The sequence below is a fragment of the Choloepus didactylus genome, chromosome 5, assembly GCF_015220235.1.
Source record: "Choloepus didactylus isolate mChoDid1 chromosome 5, mChoDid1.pri, whole genome shotgun sequence".
Taxonomy (NCBI): Eukaryota; Metazoa; Chordata; class Mammalia; order Pilosa; family Megalonychidae; genus Choloepus; species Choloepus didactylus.
The window spans coordinates 46,068,474-46,080,925 of record NC_051311.1 but is presented as its reverse complement, the minus strand read 5'-3'; the positions used below and the strand labels follow the sequence as shown (position 1 = coordinate 46,080,925).

Here is a 12,452-nt window from a genome sequence, read left to right as displayed (position 1 = left end):
AAGTAAGTGGCTTTGTGAGCAAGCACACAAAGAACAGCAGGCCCTAATCATTTCATATCTTGAACCAAGAAGTCAAGCAGGCCCAGGAAATGAAACCATCTCTATTGCAGGCATTGTGTCAGGGTCATCTCTCTTCTGACTACATTAATAATCAGCACTTGCCCTGAATTCTCCAAAACAACATCTGTGTATACATGTCCATGTGTATTATATTATATAAGATGCATTAGGTATTTTATTTTATATTTTATTATAAATTACATAGTTATTACATTATTCCTATTATTCCTTTCATTGCAAGGGAATTTTTTCATATTTTGTGATATACACTGAGTTATTTTTTAAAACATATCTAAAAACAAATCATAGAAAATCCATCAAAAGTGAGGTATTAATAAATGCTTACTCTGTTTTCAGCATTCAGTAAATTTTTTGTGCCTTCAATTGTGCTTTGGCACTGATCATCCTGTTGCAATCATAGACTTGTTATCTCTGCCACAGCGGCATGGAAAGCAACTGGACATACATCACAAAAGTGACCCTGCTGTGAATTCTGGTGGATCCAGCATTGGAATTTTTCCCTTTTAGACTTTTCTCTCTATTCCATGTCCTTACCCTATTGGGGACTGGGGTCATTGTGGGGCTCATCTGCCTGGATTCCAGGCTGCACAACCCCATGTACTTCTTCTTCTCACATCTGGCCATTGTTGACATGTCCTATGCCTCAAACAGTGTCCCCAAGTGGCTGATAAATCTTGTGAACCAGAAAAGAACCACCTCTTTTGTTCTGTGCATAATGGAGACTTTTTGTATTTGGCTTTTGCTCACACAGAGTGCCTGATTTGGTGGTGATGTTCTATGACAGGTTTGTAGTGATCTGGCACCTACTATATTACTCTGTCTTCATGAGCTGGAGAGTGTGCACTGTCCTGGCTGTCACTACCTGCATATTTAGCTTCCTCTTGGCCCTGGTCCATGAGGTTCTCACCCTGAGGTTGCCCTTCTGTGGGACTTGAAAAATCGATCACTTTTTCTGTGAAATCCTGTCTCTCCTCAAACTGGCCTGTGCTGACATGAGGCTCAACCAACTTGCCATCTTTGCAGCCGGTGTGTTCATCTTAATTAGCCCTCTCTGCTTGGTCGCCTACACCCGCATCCTGGTTGCCATACTGAAGGTCCTATCTAGAGAAGGACACAGAAAAGCCTTCCCCACCCTGCTCCTCCCACCTCTGCATGGTTGGGCTTTCTTTGGCAGCTCCATAATCATATATGTGGCCCCAAGTCCCACCACCCTGAGGAGCAGCAGAAGATACTTTATACTTTCCCTGTTTTAAAGCCTTTTCAACCCTATGCTGAACCCCCTCATCTACAGCCTGAGGAATGCAGAGGTGAAGGGCACCCTGAGGAAAGCACTGTGCAAGTAGAGGCCAATGTGAGAAATATCAAAGAGCCATAGGGAACAAGGAGATGTGTTTTCCATGAATATTGAAGTTGGCATATTTTCACCCTGTGCTGGGATAAATGCAGCCTTAAAATTGAAAACTATAGACAGAAACATAAAAGCTGAAACAATAATATGTCCTGAAAATAAAATAGGCAAATACTTTTGGGACCTTGGGTAAGCATAGTTTCTTAGAGAAGACACAGAAAGCACTAGGCTTAAAATGTGATAAATTGATAAGTATTAACCTCTTCTGCTCATCAAAGTTAAGAAAAAAAGCAAGCTGGAGACCAAGTGACAACATTAGTACTATGTATGTTCAGCGAATGAAAAGTAGCCAAAATATAAAGAACACCTCATATCAATACTGAAATAACTAAACTACCCAATTTTGTAAAATAGGCCAAACTCTTGAACAGACACTTCTCAAAATAAATACAAGTGTCTAATAAATTCATAAAATGCTGCTCACCACCATTTGTCATCACGAAAATATAAATTAAGGCCAGATGATATACTATTTCATACCCACAAGAATGGCTACAATTTTTAAAGGAATATTGACTATTAGAATTTTTGGAACTCTAATGCCAATAGTTGAGAAGCAGCCAATATGTGCATAGTGTGTATCCAGAGCAGCCAAGTCACATTTGATTAAAAGGTTATATCGCACATCTTCTAGATCAGGTATTAGTGAATTTTGATGTAAAAACAAGAGGATAACTATTCAAGGCTTTGTGGGCCATTCAGTCTATCATAACAATTCAACTCTGGGAAAACAGTCCTACAAATATCTAAATAAATGGGTGTGGCTTTATTTTAATAAAACTTTAGAAAAATAGGCAACTGGCAGGATTGGTCCTATGGTTAGTAATTTGCTGAAACCTGTTCCAGATCTGGAAGTTAGACTAGTTCCAGCTGATGCCATGTTAGAGGCCCTTGCTCATTGGGTGCTGGGGACAAAACCAGATGATAAGATCTGTTTTAAGGAAGAGACTTGAGGGCTCTTTCCTCCTATGACAACTTATAAAATATACCATGTCTTAGTAACCTGTGGTTTATAAACATCCATGGTTACACCATAACATTTAGGAAGTCAGAGTAGACCCCTCAGACTGCCAAAACTAATTTGAACTTGAGACCTTGGAATCCAGGTGCCTACTTGCAAAGACTTTTGCTTTGGAGTATAAGCAGTCCAATAAAAACAATCACAGAAACATGTGGAAGAGATTAATTTTTTCAACAGTGGATTTATCAGAATCTTAGATTTCTAATTGTTTTCTTTTAATTTTATAGCCATTTTATCAGAAACATCTTATACCTTTATATTGAAATACTCTTAGCTTTAGTTATATATTCAGACACTGTCATCTCAGCCTGGATTACCAGGTTATGCAATTCCTGACCATCTTCTGGTAGCAGAAAATAATTTTCCAGGGAAGAAAACATCAGAAGGAAAAATTCCCAATATAGACTTCTCAGTGCAGTTAGAGTTCTTATAACAGATACATCTTTACCAGGTAACGTAAGGAATGTACACTGATATCTCATGAAAATTCTAAAGCTGAGAATTACTCTGATATTCAGATACTCAGAACCCAAGTTATCTTCATTTAAATAATCTGAGAACATTTTAAATCTCTCTGATTTCTTTTCTCCCCCAAGTATAACAAGTTGGATACTAGCATGTGTTATTGGTTTCTTTGCTTTTCTTGGCTCTCTTCATGAACTTTAGAATGAGCAGGTCCATTTCTGGCCTTCATACAGCTGCACAGTTATTTCCTCTCAGTTTCTACCAGTTCCTTGGCCCCAAAATTTTCTATTGATAAACTGCTCTGATACTGGATTTGAAATTTCCTATTTGCTGTCTTCTCACAAGAAAATTGGGACATTTCTGGCCAACATCTGCCTTGGTTAAAACTTATACTAAAAAAGAATAGAAGGAATAAATTTGGAAAGAAAGTTTTCAAACTGTAAACTTCAAACTCATGAAATGATACATCACTAATGGCTAAAAAACAAAAACAAAAGCAAATCAATTTTGTGATTTTTGCTTGTCATTGAGACTTTCAGTCCAGGCCAATATCTTCAAATTCCAAAGCAAATTTATAAAATACATTGTTTCATATTGTAAGGAAAAGTTAAAAAAAATCCTTTCTTTGACTGAACTGTAATTCAGAGTTATAATTCAATTTATTGAAGGTTAAAACACTAGTGGGACAACATGCACAACACTTGTGATGACAGCATGAAGAGCTCTGCAGAACCACCTCCCCAAGAAACTAATGAAAATTATTTCAAAAGACAGACTCTGGAAATGGTCCTGAGGGCATGTAGCATATGAAGAAATATTTATTCAAGAAATTTACCAAAATTCAGTAAGAGGGAGAGTCTGTGGTATTTGAACCAAGACCCTCATCCTTCCTCCCCCCTCCCAACTCAGTCAGATGTAAACTGTACCCCAGATTGGTGCAGCTGAAAACACAACCCCCCACCCCCTCAGAGGGATATCTCATCCTTCCCAAAAGACCTCAGCATTTCTCATCCTGCTCCCAGCTACCTGTTGCTGAGGCTAAGTTCTGGGCAAGGCAGGAGAAGTGGTAAGAGATTCCATCATTTGCCCCACCCCACTCATGAGATAAGGCTCTACCTTGGTATAGCACCACTGAGAACACTGGGGCCCCAATCTTTCATAACTTGATTCTAAAGAGGTGTTTCCACACTGGGAGAGGCAAGAAGAGAAGACCTGAGGCTACTGGCACCTGCTAATGAATACACAGCTCCTAAAGTACAGGAGTCAGTCAGAGAGAAGTGCACCATTGTCTCTGCCCCTCAGCTACCCAGCCTTGGCTCACAGATTTTGACTAGAGGGATAAGTAGGGTATAGAACATACAGCTTCTAATGTCTTCCCAAAGGAACTGCCTTCATTCGCAACAGTGTAGAGAAGCTCAAGCCTAAGGGTGCTCTCAATAACAGTGGAGGCTGTGGTGATTGGCAATAGAGAGGAGATTGGTTGTTCTCTGGAGATATAGGTTAAATTATTTGAAGGAGAGAACCAGGGAAACAGACAGATGGGATGAACACTTCTGGGGTCAGAACAAATCTCAAACACTGGCCTGGGAACTATTCCTTTAAAGGAACACAAATTTGATTGAATTATTCTCTGTTGCTATTTATGCCCTAGGGCATTGTTGTAAACAATCCTGCAATCAGCCATGATCAGCTGAGTGTGGTTGGAGATATAGAGAATGTAGGTGACTGTGGTCTTACCCAAGGCTGAGGCCCTGTAGCAACCTCAGAGACTTAACACTGCAAGGGGAGAGGGTGGGAAGAGACATCAATAAAATAATCCAGTTAACAACAATCAAATATCAATAACAAGACTGAATTGGGGAGTGGGAGGGAGACCAGTACCTAGAGTTCCTACAATATAATGATCTAAATGCCCAGTTTCCAATAAAATATATGAGGCACATAAAGAAACAGGAAAGTATGACCCATACAATGGAAAATATCACAGATAAAGAGGCATTTAAATTTTTTTGTTAAAGTTTATTTGGGCAGCAAAATGGTTTGCAGATTGAGCAATACCATACAAAAAGTGGTAAGGACCTTGGCTGAGGGGGAGGGGGAGAAAGAGGAAGTGGAAAGGAGAAGCTTATATAGGAAAAACAGAGAAAAAAGTGAGGAAATGTTCTGATTGGCTGACATTAAGATTCCATTTTACATAGGAGGTTCTTGCAGAAAGGGGAGCAGTTATCCATAGATTAGTATGGTATGCTTGTCCATTCTGACAAGCTCTCTTTACTGGTCAAAAACCGGTTTGCCACCAAGGTGTTGTAGTGCTATGGGGTGTGTTCCTTTGTTCCATTCTCTTAGAAAGACTTTGCAAGTCTATTGTTTTTGTCTTCCAGAAAATCTTTTCCCATGAACAGTTTCCTCCCAGCAACATGAAATGCACACAACCATTTTATTTTACATAATAAAAGAAATGGACAACAGAAATTGCATGTGAGAGTGACCAGATGTCAGATTTAAGAAAAACATCAAAGAAGTTATTATAAATATATTCAGTTATTAAAGAAGTAAATGAAGGCATGAAGACAATGCCACAATGAATAGATTATAAGAATAAAGAAATATACATTATAAAAGAGAATGAAATGGAAATTTCAGAGTTGAAAATTATAAAGGCTGAAATAAAAAATTAATGAAAACAAAGATAGATTTATAGGGGTCCAGTTGACTGAGATGGTGATGTAAGATGTTCCAGGGTGCTATTTCCCCACAGATTCTTTAAACAACAAGCAAAACCTGGCAGAGACATCTTTCTCAAAGCTCCGGAAAAGAGTTATAGGGTTACAGTAAATGAATAAGTGCTGAATGAAAAAAATTGAGCTTTAAAATTCATACAGAAAGCTGATGGTGTCTGCCACCTGCCCTCACACTTTGTGTGTCCCCAGCCCTGTTTGGGAGGGAGTAGAATAACCCATTATGAAAATTTTGGGTTACCTGTATATCAGTCCCAATCTATCAGGTGGCAGCCTGAAAGACTAAACAAGAAAACGTGTCTCTGTCTCACCCCCAAAAACTTGTCCTGCAGACACAAGGAGCTTGCAGACAGCTAAAGCAGTGTAAAATAAATAAATAAATAAAAAAGTCAAAGTGGCCTGGAATAAAGGATTACATGTGTGAAGAAATTAAATAGAGCACCTCAGATGGAGGAAAAGTATATTTCATAGGGAGCGGAGGGTACATTCAAATTCCTGTAAATGGGGGAATTCCTAAGGACACAACTGAGCACAAGTCCAAGACATGTCTCAGGCTCAGAAAAGATGGAGGGAGAGGACCCTGCATTTCACTTTCACCTCAGCCTTATCTTCTTGATAGAAGCACTAAATTCTGGAGGAGACTACCAGGCAAAGCAAAGCCAGATTGCAGAGACTGTGAAAGATGTTTACTCCTTTGGGTAGTTTCTTTTGTTAGTTCCTAGCACTTAGGGAAATCTTGGTCATATCATTAGCTGCATATGAACTTAAGGAACCCACAGCTCAGGGATTAAATCCCAAATTTAACACTTTGAAACATAAAAATATATAGTATACAACAAAAGATTAAAAGACAAATAAAGAAACAGGAAATGATAGCCCACTCAAGGAAACAAGAGGAAATCCGTAAGCCATCAACAAAGAAGATAATACTTTAGACATACCATTCAAAGACTACTTACAAATGATCTTTAATATGCTCAAGGAGATATAAGAAAACACGGAGAAAAAAGTAAAGGATATCTGGAAAATTATGAATGAACAATATGAGAATTTCAACAAAGACATAGAAACTTTAAAAAGGAAACAAAAAGAAATACTGGATTTGAAGACCACAGTAACTGAAATGAAAAATTTCCTAGATGGTTTCAACAGCACACTGGAGCTGACAGAACAAAGAATAAGAGAACTTGAAGGTAAGAAAACTTTAATGATTCAGGCTGAGGAAAAGAAAGGAATGGAATGAAAAGAAACAAGTAGAGCATAAGAGACATGTGGGACAACATCAAGTGCTCAAATATATGCATTATAGGAAACCTAGAAGGAGAAGAAAGAGAGAAAGGGGCAGAAAGGATAATCAAAGAAATAACAGCAGAAAACTTCCCAAATTTAATGAAACACATGAGTATACAAATTCAAGAAGCCCAATGAACCTCAAACAAGATAAACTCAAAGAGAAACAGGCCCAAAGAGAGAGATAGGAAAATGTCAAATAGAAAGGACAAGGAAAGAGTCTTGACAGCCTCAAGAGAAAAGCAAAGTTTTATGGACAAGGGACTTCCAATAAGATTAAGTGCTGCTTTCTCATCAGAAACCATGGAGGCGGGAAGGTGTGGGATGAAATATCTGAAGTGCTGAAAGAAAACAATTACCAAACAAAAATTTTATATCCATCAAAAATGTCTTTCAAAAATGAGGGGGAGATTAAGACATTCCCAGATAAACAAAAGCTGAGGAAGTTTGTCATCATTCCCTTCCCTAAAAGCATAGGTAAAGAGAGATCCTCAGACTTAAAGGAAATGACACTAGACTGTGTATTGAACCAGCATGAAGAATTAAAGACGTGGTAAAGGTAACTGTTCCGGTTTGCTAATGCTGCCATTTTGCAAAATACCAGAAGTGGATTGGCTTTTCTTTTTAATTCAATTTATTGAGATATATTCACATACCATACAATTATCCAAAGTGTACAGTTGTTCACTGGACCATCATATAGTTGTGCATTCATCACTCCAATCTATTTTTTGAACATTTTCCTTGTACCAGAAAAAGTGAAAATAAGAATAAAAAATAAAAGTAAAAAAGAACACCCAAATCATCCCCCCTCCCACCCTATTTTTCATTTAGTTTTTTGTCCCCATTTTTCTACTCATCCTTCCATACACTGGATAAAGGGAGTGGGATCCACAAAGCTTTCACAATCACACTGTCACCTATTGAAAGTTACATTGCTATACAATCATCTTCAAGAGTCAAGTTTCAAGTATTTACTTCTAGCTATTCCAATGCATTAAGACCTAAAAACGGTTATCTATGTAGTGCATTAGAATGCCCACCAGAGTGACCTCTCAACTCCATTTGGAATCTCTCAGCCTCTGAAACTTTATTTCATTTCATTTCACATTCCTTTTTTGGTTGAGAAGATGTTCTCAATCCTACAATGTCAGGTCCAGATTCATCCCCAGGAGTCCCATCGCAAATTGCCAGGGAGATTTACACCCCTGGGTGTCAGATACCTCATAGAGGGGAGGGCAGTGAGTTCACCTGTGGAGTTGGCTTAGCTAGGGAGAGAGGGCCACATCTGAGCAACAAAAAGGTACTCATGGGGGAGACTCTTAGGCACAATTATAAGCAGGTTTAGCCTCTCTTTTGCAATAATGAAATTCTTAAGGGCAAGTTCCAATAGAGGGCTTGGCACATCAAATCACCAGTCCTCAAATGTTCATGAGAACATCAGCAACAATCCAGGTGAGGAAGCCCAACACCTCTGCATTTTGCCCAGCTCCTCAGGAGGGCCCTGCATATATATTTTTTTCTCTGCCCAAGTTACTTTGGGATGTGTTGCTATTTCACACTAATCTATGCAAACCTACCAGGTCTCACTTCCTATTAAAATTTCCATGTAATTATGGTATTTGAACAAACTGTATGAGTTAAATTGTTTAGGAAATATAGATCTTGCACCAACTGAACATCTCCACTCTTGGTATCCAATGGAATTTGAAGTTTTAAAATGCAGTCCATATTATCCTTTACCCTTTGGCCCTATTTGCCCCAGTCCTAACCACATCTGTTTCATTCATATCTCTAGTTGAAGTCTGGAGTCTTTTTTCAGCTTTTTTAACAGTTGCTATATGTGTCAATACTGACATTCATATCTGCCAAATTCTAGCTCTGTGTTTCAGGTGTCACACAGATACCCAAAGTTCCAGGGACTGATCAGATTATACACAAAGGGATCAGCATCTTGGAATCTGGAAATAGCCATTACAATTCAGAAATAGATGTGACTGCTGTAAGAGCTTGCAGTCTAGGAACCATTACAATAAGCATTCCAGTGAAAAGCTGTGCTCTAAAGTTTAAGTCTGAGTTTACACATTATAGTTAGTACATATTGGTGAGGCGTTATAGTATTTGCCTTTGTTTCTGGTGTAGTTCACTCAAAATGCTGTCTACAGATTCCATTAACCTCTTTGCATGTCTCACAGCTTCACTTCTTCTTGCAGTTGCTCAATATTCCATTGTATACACAAACAACAGTTCACCATTCTGTCCCTCGGTCGATGTACACTGAGGCCACATCCACCAATTGCAAATCATGCATACCGTCTCCAGATACACCAGTGTAGAAATGTCCATGCATGTCCCTGCTCTCAGATCCTCCAAGAATATACCCCCTAATGAGGTTGCAGGACCTTATGGCATCCATGTAGTTAGCTTCAAGTGGAACCACCCCACTGTCCTCCAGAAAGGCTATACTATTCTGTTTCTTAACCAACACTAAATATATACATCCCTCTCTCCATGTTTTCTCCCAGACTTTTATCCCTGTTTATATCCATCCATGTGGCAATAGGATCTACAGCTTGGCAGGTGATGCCAAAGTCAGCTGTAGAGGAAAAGAGGCTATTTGTTCTTGAATACAATGAGAACCTTCTTGCATTTCTCTGGTAGCATGTTCCTGAAGAACCATTTCCATTTTATTGTGGAACTCCTCTGGGCAATGGTTTCTTTATTTAAGTGTTTCTCTGACATTATGGACATAGGATTTAAGGTCATTTTATGTTCTTTAGTCATAGGGGCAGTTTCAATAAATGTCCGATAGCAAGCAAATAATCATCTCTCAAATGGCTTAAACCATACCATGCTGACTGGAATTTTTGTGGGCCAAAACTCTAGAAGTCTGCACTGGGCTGCACTCATGGGCTTTTGCCATAAACTCTAGCTTATGTAAGTGTAAATTGCAGATAATTCCAAAACCCTATGTGAGTGTGGTTCATAAGGATCCAAAGACACTGATTGGGTTAGTGCTTTTTTCAATTAAGTCATAGCCTGGTCTTGTTCAAGCCCCCATATAAATATGGCCTTCTTTTGGATAGTTTTATGAGTAGGAGTTAAAAATATTCCCAGATGTGGGATATGCATCCTCCAATATCCTATGAGCCCAAGTAGGCACTGTACATCTTGCTAAGCTCCAGAGATAGGCAACAACTATGATTTATTTTTAGTAGCCTGCTGTATTTCCTGGCCTCAAGTCTTTTATCTGCATGACCTGTCTGTTGCTGCATGGCTGCCATTCTAATTGCCCTTAAATGTTACTCTTTCCATTTAGCAACTATTGTTAGGGATTCTACAGTCATTTCCTACTGCCTATCATATGTCTAAGCTCTTCTGTATGGAGCTGTACTGGGTCCTTTAGAAAAATTTTCACATTTAACTCTTAGTATAATCCTATGAGGTAGGTATTACTGCCATTTTACAGATGAGGGAACTGATGAAAAGATTCTTTGTTTAGAGTTAAAGAGGAAACAAGGTGAAGATTGCTGGGCTATTCTTTCTAGAAAAAATGTATAGCATAAAAATCTATGAACAACAACAACAACAACAACAACAACAACAACAAAAACAAATAAAAGCAGTTCAACATCAGGAACCAATAAAGTAGAATAAAGAAATTGGCTGTTAGTACAGCCTCAGGAAAGAATAATCTGCTTGCCCCATGGTAGTACCCTGTGGGGAGTTTCAGGAGGGGCTAATGTATCACCTGAAACTGTAATTTGAAATTTTATGTGTGCACGTATGTATTTTTAAAATGTGGAATCCCAAGATGTTATAAGATTCTCAAAGATGTTTGTCACCTAAAAAAGGATCTGACCCATTAGGTCATACTTGGTACTGTCATAGAGAAAGCATAAATGGGAAATGTTGGTTGGGACAGTGTAAAATAGTATATATAATGGGAATGAATATTGAATGAAATTTAAAAATCTAGGTATAATTAATTAATTCATAATAAGTGTCCATCACTATTCTTACAAGGCAAGCAATTCCACCCAGATCTGAGTGGAATATTTTTGTCATTTCATTGCCGTCTCTTACTTTTTGATGAAACCATTCCACGTGTATTTACAGCTCTGGTGATTTTGACCAGTTTGAGTCAACAGCCAAAGAGATGGTGGTTTATATAGTATTTTAGCATCTTCCAATCTTTTATTTTCTTCAATGTCAGTGTTTCCTGATTATACCCTGATTATATAGAATGAATTGTTTCTTTTATGCATTCATAGTCATTACTGAAATTTCCTTCATAATTTTCTTTTACAGTTGAAATTGCTACTGCCTGACTCCGTCTTCAACTTAGCACTATTCATAACCTTCAGTTTAAATTAAATAGTCCATAGGATCCATTTGTAGATACAAAAAATTTTGAGAATGGATCTTCATTATTTTAATGTGTGCATGAGATATTTGTAGTACTAAATATATATGTACATTTATTTCAAAGCACTGAGTTATGTAGTCTCCCCATATTTTGTTTCCCTTTACCCCTGAAGTACACTGACATTAATTTTCAATTTTATTTGTCCTACTAAGTTCCAAGATTAAATCAGCCATAATCTTGGTTTTGGCTCTCTAATACTGAGTAGCCTCAACACTCATAAAATGAAAAAGACTCATTAGTTATTTGGGGAGACAGCAAGGATGGGATGAGCTGTTGAGGATCTACCATGCTTTGTAAATATCTTTGAAGAGTCAAAAGACAGAATAAAAGACTTGACAATGAAAATAAAGCAGACTGAATAAGAGAATAGATGGGCATAGGAATGAGCCTTGAAGGGAAATACTCCCAGGTATTTAATTGGCTGGGCATGATATTATCTTGTTTCCAACTATAGCCAAAATGATAAACCCTTTCAGAGGATATCCTGATTCTCTATTATGTGTTAAAAATTAAATTTCAATCCCATTACTGTGTTCTTTTATATGGGAAGTTGTCAGCTACTAATTCTTCAAATAATTTCTCTGTTCCTTTCTCTAATTGATTCTTCATTTGTCATATGCCCTTAGGACCATTTACAGATACCTTAGTTGTGGCTTTAAAAATAATTTTCATTAATTTGTCTGGGGAGTGGTTTGGCAGAGCGCCTCATGCTATCATCGCCTTAATGCTGTGCATGACAGCCAGCTAGTGTTTTCACCTTCAATAAAGCACACAAATTATAGCTCTGAATTATAATTCATTTTTAAAAAAAGGATTTTCAAGTTAGCTTTTCTCAAACTAGTAAGCAGTATATTTTAGAAATTTGCTTTGGAATCAGAAGATATTGTCCAGGTCTGAAAACCTCATTGACAAGCAAAAATTACAAAATTGGTAAGTTTTAACTTTGTTTTACTACACTGGGGGTGCATCATTTCATAAACTTGAAGCTTACAATTTGAAATTATTATATATTTTTTCAAA

At 37.8% G+C, this 12,452-nt stretch overlaps 1 pseudogene; it reads left to right on the top strand.

Moving 5' to 3' along the window:
• The first annotated feature begins 505 nt into the window (after window positions 1-505).
• LOC119534851 lies at window positions 506-1,436 on the top strand (annotated as a pseudogene).
• The last annotated feature ends 11,016 nt before the right edge of the window (window positions 1,437-12,452 follow it).